This window comes from Phyllostomus discolor, chromosome 7 (genome assembly GCF_004126475.2).
Source record: "Phyllostomus discolor isolate MPI-MPIP mPhyDis1 chromosome 7, mPhyDis1.pri.v3, whole genome shotgun sequence".
Lineage (NCBI taxonomy): Eukaryota > Metazoa > Chordata > Mammalia > Chiroptera > Phyllostomidae > Phyllostomus > Phyllostomus discolor.
This window is the reverse complement of record NC_040909.2, coordinates 123,733,283-123,741,400: the sequence shown is the minus strand read 5'-3', so window position 1 is coordinate 123,741,400 and position 8,118 is coordinate 123,733,283. Positions and strand designations below refer to the sequence as shown.

The window sequence follows — 8,118 nt, the reverse complement described above, 5'->3', positions numbered from 1 at the left end:
CCAAACTTCATTAGTATGACAAACTTTAGATCTTCAAGAATCATGGTTAAAACGAAAAGCCAAATCATGGACTAAAATATTTTATATGTACACACTCAGTAATGGGCTTGTATATAGAATAGGAGTATATAAGAAACACAATGCAATAATAGGATGAGCAACCCAATTAAAAGTAGACAAAAGATTAAATAGACCCCTCACCAGAGAAAAGACATTTGGAGAGCACATAAGCACGTGAAAAATCGCTCACCATGGTGGTCATCAGGGAAGCACAGGGTAAAACCATACCACGCACCTTCTAGTGCAGCTGAAGTTCAGTTGCCCACCCCCAGCGTTGGTGAAGATATGCACTTCACTGAGTGACTTCACTGAGTGTGGCGAAGACCCCACTAGGTGTGGGGAAGACATGGAGCAACTGGAGGTCTCGCTGGTGGGAGCGCAAAATGGTACAACGATGTTTGGCGAAACAATTTAGCAGTTGCTTAAAAAGTTGGACCTGTACCTACTGTAGGTCCAAGTCTTTTCACTCCAAGTTATTTACCCAAGAGAAATGAAAGCATATGTCAGTTTGTTGGCTACGCACCAATGCCCACAGTAAGGTATTAACAATGGTCCCCACCCCGGGAGGGACAAAACAACTCCAGTACTCATCAGCAGGTGACTAATCAATGAACTGCGGCACATCTGTGCACTGGGATAACATTCAGCAATAAAGAAGGCTCGCCTACTAGTACACCTGCCAGCATAAATACAATCTCCAAGTCGACACATTAGGGTAAGTGGAGGAAGATATACACAAAGAAGTTCACGCTGCATGAATCACTTCATATAAAATTCGAAAAATCTTAAAAATGTAAACTGACCTGTAGGGACAAAAAGCAGGTAAGGGGTTACCTGGGGCTGCGGACAAAGAAAGAATGGCTTGCCAAGGACCACAAGGAAAAGTTTGGTTGTGATAGAAATTTTCTGTTTCTGTATTTTGGTAGTAGTTTCACAGGTGTGTACATTTGTTATGATCCATCAAATGCGTAGTTTTAATTCAACTTATTGTATGTAAATTATACCTTGCCAAAGCGGCCCTCCCTCCCACCACCCCCAGAACTCTGATCTCGGCCTGCTGAGAAACCCCAGGACAGAGGCAGCAACTACTCGGCTCCCAAACTCCCAATGCGGAAACTGTGAGATAAGCCAGGTTTGTTGTTTAAAGCCTCTAAAGTTGGGGGTCATTTTGTTACTCAGCAATAGATAACTAGTACAAGGAGTGAATTCCTGAGTAGGTAGATTCCTAGAGAATAGAATGAATCATCTGTAAGAGAAGAGAGAGGAAAGATTAGTGCCTGGGAGAATACTGGGAAGGTAAAGAAAGGGGGTCCAAGCACATTTTAAGTAATCAGTGGACAGCAGATCTCGAGTGGACCAGAACAGCGAAGGCAGGGATCTTAGTAAGAGCAGCAGCTGATTGCCGCCAGGGAACTGGGAATCACAAAGTGTCCTTCTGGCCTGAGCAATCAGTGACCACATCATTCTGGGGGGTGGAACTGTCTTTGTCCTCACTGGCTTGAATCTTCAGTTAGCCCCATACGAACATCAAGGCACGAAGTAACTGCTTCGTTCCTACAAAAGTAGTCGATGCACACAGCTCGAGTCAGTGCTCCTTTATCAAACACTATGACTTCGCTAACAGTTTCACAGAGAGCAATTGCACACTAATTACAGCCCGGCCTTGATTGCCTGTCATTGTTACTGATTGCCTACATGAACCCGTCTTTGGTTTCAGGAGTAGCAAATTGTCATTTTACCTGACATCATTTTTTAAAGTCAGAATTTGCTCCAAAATCATGTGTAGAGACCTTCACCTTGCTATTATCCTGAGAAGATCAAGGGCAGATAAGAGGCTCTCTCTTCATTTCTCTGCACTTCAAATCTCTCTGCCTAATTACCAGTCACCGCCTCCTTGTACCCTGGTACTGAAGCAGTGGCAGCCCCTCAGCTTTGCAAGGTTAGCCCCTCCCCCAGCACTCTTAGCCCAGTTCCTGGCTCCCTTTGCTGAGCCCTCAGCCACCCCTGCTCAGAACTCCCTTTCCACATGTCCCTTCTTCCCCTTAGTCATCAAGTCTTTCCCCCCACAGACAGGTTCCTTCCCACTGATGCCTCTTCCGTCTACCACCCTGTATCTTGCCTCCCCTGAGCTGAATTACTTCTTGATTTCTTACTCACTCTTCAGCCTGGATAAATGTGTTTGTATACCTACCATTCCACTGTACCATGTTTGAAGTCCCCTCTACAAGCAGAACTAGAGCAGGATAAATCCTGAAGAGCTGCCAGTTCTGAGGAGCTGAAAGATATCCACATGATTCATTCATTCTCTCATTCAGTGATGATCTTGTCACTGCCTACGATGGGCGGGCCCTGTCCCATAGGTAACAGCGGCTCATAGGCACTCCAGGAAGAAACAATGCCAACGATATGGTGGTAAACAAAGAAGACAGAAGTCTCTGTCCCCTTGGGGCTAACACACGAGTGTGGGAAGACAAACCCAAAAGGAAAGGAGAACAAGTACAAAGTCTGTCCGTTATGAGAAATGCTATGGTCAAAGTAGGGCGGAGGGCCTCGTGGTACAATGCAAGGGGAGACGTGGTGGGGCAGGGTTGTGTAGAGAAGCATTAGGGCACACTGGCTGAGGAGGAGATTCTGGAGCCCCAAGCTGTAGGTTCTTATCCCGCCTCTCCCGTTTTCTGTGTGTCCTTGGGCAAGTCATTCAATGCTCTGTGCCTTGGTTTCCCCATCTGTGAAATGGGAAGGGTATTGGGACCCACCACACATAGGGCTGCTGTAAGGATTAAATGAGTTTACTGTGTACACACACACACACACACACACACACACACACAGGGTCTGGCAGAAGTAAGGCCTGCTTGAGTGTGGTTGGTAGGGTAGTAATATGGGTATAATAAGGGTGTTTATAGTTTTAATTTGAACATTTCACCTAAAATGTTCTATGGTGTGCTTGAGTGTGATATTGTTATGGAATTACATGCTTAACTGATTTTATAATAAAAGAGTGTGTAATAAAAACAGGGCATTATTTGTGCTGGACCCTGTATTTTACATACCCATAATATATAATTATATCATTATAATTACATAATTACAACAATTATATATTATATGATTATATATTATATAAATATTTGTATATTGAACAAGTGTGTATTTATATGTTACATAAATAATTATATATAATATATGTTATTTAGAACAGTGCCTGAGTTCACAGTAAGAGCTGAAAAAATGTTAGCTATTAACACTATTGTTCATTCACTCATTATTTACCTACCAGCCATTACCCCGCTACTTGCTATGAAGTATATTAAAATAATGAGATGCGTTTCTGGCCTCTCAAGAAATGAGGTGGGAGTGCATGCCCAGTACCCCAATTCAAGGTGTAGTAAAGCCTCTCTTCTTTCAGGGGGTCATCACGTTCACATCGCCCCCCCTGCACAACACCTCGGTGCTCTGAAAGCACCTTGCCACCCCGATCTCTTTTAGCCATCACCAGGGTCATGATGAATACTATTGCCCCCTTCAAACCTGCCGGAGAACAGAGACGAAAAGATATAAACCGCATCTCTACCCTCAGCCAGTTAGTGGCTCAGCCTGGAGGTGCCGTCGAGGTCAAGTGCAAGGGTACTGACTCAGAGGATGGCCTTTGACCCTATACAAGCCTGCATTTGAATCAAAAACCTTAATTAACTGTGTGACCTTGGACAAATGACTTTACCTTTCAGAGCCTCAGTGTTTACACCGGCAAGATGAGAACAATTCTTGTTTTCTTCAAGGGAGAGCGTGAATGCAGGCCCCCACTACCACAAATTGTGCAGTTTAGTTTCCCACGCGTGGGGAGATCACAGGGGTCAGCACACCCAGAGTGCAATGGATAAGCCTTGCCCTGGGAAAACCACCTTGGCGATCATGGTCTCTCCCCTACCAGGTTAAGTATGAGGACAATTAGCTCTGGCTGCAATCAGTTCCATGCCCAGAGGCAACAAGATGAGGTGTGGAAAGCGCTGTGTAAATGATTCAGCCCATAACGAGCACCCAATGAAATGGTAGCTTTAATAAATCAAGACAGAGCAACACATCCTTCTCTCGGCTCTGCCAACCAGCCCTCAGCGAGCACTTTTCATGCAGCCTCCACGTCACCTTCGGATTCACGAGCTGACGCCGCACGTGTGCCAGTGTGCACAGAAACGAAATACAGGAACCAGACCCCAGTCCAGGAGAACACGTTCCTTCCCAAACCAGTAATTTCATGAACTTCTCATTTGCTTGTCATCGATAGTGCCCAAAGACCATATTTTTATATACATGTAGGGTTTTTTTTTAGATCTGCACTTAAGCTATGCTAAGCAAAGATTTCAAAACAACACAGACTAATAGTGCTTTGCTCACTTAACACATGAGCTCTTAAAGGTTTTGTGTAAATTGGGTTTTGCAAATCATCTCAAAGCTTCAAGGGAAACTTCCAATATAAAGAATCTTGGGAATGAATCCTTTCAGAAAAGCCATGGATTGTTGCTAGATTGACCTAGTTTGTCTATGTTATCTTTTTTGTTTTTCTTTTAATGTGCAGATTTTCAGTATCCAGCCTAACTAAATTGGCACACCAGACTTGGGTGGAAGCCGGATTTCTTTCTCTGAGAGAATATCATGACAGACTCCAGAGGGTAGCTCATATCCTAGCAGGAAAAAATTTGGTTTTCAATGGCAGATTCAAAGCTCAGGAAATTCAATTTCCACAGTCTTGGGGAAGTGCCTATAGCATAATTTTTTTTACTAGAATGTGTTCGTAGAAATGGAGTCTACTCTGCGATTATAAACCATGGCCTGTAATGGTGCAAAGCCCTCAGACCTCGCACCCTGGACATAACCTACATGAGTAATTGACTCCTAAATTCCTCTCCGCATCTCAGCTCGCAATTGAAAAAGACAGTGTGATTAGTGACAGTTCACACTTTGACCGAACAAGCCGCGAACTTGGTGCATCAGAGAAAGCCTCATGAAGAAACGGCAAAGCTCTGATCTGCGCCGTCGGCGGCCTATGCAGCCACCTCGCTGAAAGGCAAAATGAAAGATGGGGCCTGACATTTACCCAGTGCCAGCAGGACGTGAAGGTGATGATGTGGAAATGGATAAGCTGAGCACACAGGCGACGTGTATTCAAAGTGTGTGCTCCTCTAAGTGGCTTTTGTGGGTCAGTTAAACACAGTCAAGGCAATTGCCATCGAAAATAATCTTTTCCAGATCATATTCTTGCAGTGTTTTGCAGCCTGCTAAATTGGATCTTTTGTCTCAAGGCTTCTATAAGCAGGGCTAAATCCTTAAAGAAAAGATGAGGGGGGTGGGGCTTGATTGTGGTGGTCTGGGTGGCTCAGAGAACAGATGAAGGAGGAAGCAGAATGTTCTCTAAACAGGGAAGGACCCCTCAGCATCCTCTGGCACTGGACCACCCCCCTGGGTACCAGGGAAGCTCTTGCCATTGGAGTAATGAGGCCCTGCCAGCCAGTGTCCTGTTGGAAATGGCTCACTGCTCTGGTCACTGGCTGCCCTAGCAACTGTCTGGATCACATCCAAGGGCATTAGAACCAGGCAGTCCTGGGAGGTTGGGTCCTGATTCCTACACTCACTGTGTGTGTGGCTTCAGGCAGGTTGTTTAACATCTCAGGTCTCTGATTCTTAATCTGTCACACTGGGATCATGGCAGCAATGTGAAAAATGGATTTCTTGGAAGGGTGGGATATGATCCAGTTACCAAAAGGAAATTGATAAGTGCTTGAACTAAAAACAATCCTAACCTGTAGGACCTCATAACTCAGTTGTGCAAGCAACACAGGTAATACTTGCACAGCCCGTGGCAAAGAACCTGGTGCAGAGACGGCTCTGCATGGCAGCAATAGGGAGAGATGTCACTCAAGCAGCGTCAGGGGCCCTGTGGGGATCTGTCCCATGGAGATGTTCTTGGCATGACAATGAGAGAGAGCAACCACAGAGCACCCAGTATGTACCAGGCAGGCCATGTGCTCAGTGAGCTACCATGAATGAACTCGTTTAATCCTCAGTGCTCCTGGGAGGCGTGTGGAATTGTTATGAGCATTTCACAGAGGAGGGAGATGCAGGGAGGAAGTGGTGACATGACTACCCCAGTTCAGTCTGCAAGTGACAGGAGGACGTGGGGCTTGTGCCTAGGCAGTCCGGCTCCGGAACCCTTGCACATCACCTTAACGCTGTCCTGCTGCAGTCACGTGTCACTAAGGAAATAAAAGAAAGTGACGTCCTTAAAAATGCATGGGTGGTCACTGAAAAAAGTGTGGTCATTATATATGCCAGCTCATATAGATAAATTCAGTATATATGGGTCAGTGTGTGTGTATTTATATACACACACACATATATAGGTCAGCATATATCTATAATAAATACATGCATATTATATATAAATACAAAATATTATGGTTATGGAAATAATCAGACATATCAAAACCATGTTCCTAGCCTGAAAGAACTTGCCCACATCAACCAGCTGTCTCTCTGCACCATGGACAGTGATGGCTTCTTCAAATGGCAACCTGAAAATTAGCCAGGAAACAGCCGGAGTCATTTCTTACCAGCCCTAGGGGGTCATCGAGTACCAGCCACTGATATCACTGAAACCAGAACCGAGCAGTTGCTGTGAATGCCGCCGGTTCTGATACTCCCCATTCGATGCTCTCACATTCTATACTGATCTGTGCATTCTGTAGCTGAGACGTCTATGCCTCTTCCTTCTTCTCTGCTCAGCACCACTGGTGTTTGCTCAAGCCCTCATCAATTTCCTTTTGGATCAGTGGGTGAGATTCTTATCCTTTCTCGCTGACAACATTCTTGCCCAAACCTATCTCCAAGAAGTCCATTTTCTCCATTGCTATTGAAAAATGACCCTAAGACACATCTCTGACAATGCTAAATTTCTGCATAAAGGCTCAGCCCCCACAAAATGAAGTCTAAACTCCTTACGAAGGTGAACAAATCCCTGTATGATCTGGCCTTTGCCTTTCTTCTCACTCCTTCAGGTGTGAGGCACACTTTGGCAGGTGCTGTTTCTTCTGAGAGCAAAGCCCTCTCTTTCCTGTATAACCTCCCCCATAGCTTCCACCTCACATAGCTTTCATTTGGAATGCCCTACTCAATCATTAAGGCTCAGCACAACCATCACCTCCTCTAGGAAGTCTTCCATGATTCCCCCAGCAATAGTTAGCAGACTTCACCTCTGTGTATATAATTGTCCAGTTGTAACTTCTCCCCTAACACATATATGAGCTCTTGGTGGCCAGTGCTGTGTTCCCACAATATATTGCCAGCCCCAGAGCAGTCTCTGGTGCAACCCTGGGAGCTCAGCAGGTATTTATATTATTACGGCCCTATCATATGTCAGTGTAGCCACTTGTAGATGTGTCTGCCTCCTCCACCGGAAATGTGAGCCCAGGGGGCAAAGCTAATCTCTTCTGTCTGTATCCCAGCACGTTTCACGGTGTCTGGCAAAAGTGAGCAGTCAGTGCTTATTGAATAAATGAATGCACAGGCAAGTAAGTGAATAAACCACACGGCCTTCCAGGACTTCCTTTCCTACCAGCACAGCCCCAAGTTGTGTTTAGTGGTAAGTGTGCTTAGTAGCATGTCTACTGATAGTTAGAGAGAGCTATCGTGCCATTATCAAACAAACCAGACTCAAAGGGACCAAAGGCAACTTGCTTGCATGTGTCATACATATGAATGAAAATATTTATAGGTAACATCCAAATTTGAATTTAGAAAAACTATCTTTTGCCATCTGCCTATTTCATTATGTTTCCTCGTCAAAGGAAACTTGAAAGAGCTGTGATTTGAGGTGCAGTCTACACAGGGCAGAAACCCCACTCGATGGAGGGTTTGTAAGAGAAATCATTGTTACGACTGTTCCCGGGAACTTTCCCATTCATTATGTCATCTCCCTGTGAGCTGGGTGTTAGGCTCACCACTACTGTAAATAAAGAAATAAAGGTACAGAGAGCTTCAAGTCAGCAAAGGAACCCCTGGTGTAGC

At 45.0% G+C, this 8,118-nt stretch overlaps 1 non-coding gene across 1 annotated transcript; it reads right to left on the bottom strand.

Annotated features, from left to right (window-relative positions):
* Nucleotides 1-3,835: 3,835 nt before the first annotated feature.
* On the bottom strand, nt 3,836-4,000 carry LOC114514911. Its single transcript, XR_003686139.1, has one exon. It is a non-coding gene; the product is annotated as a U1 spliceosomal RNA (small nuclear RNA).
* Between the last annotated feature and the right edge of the window lie 4,118 nt (nt 4,001-8,118).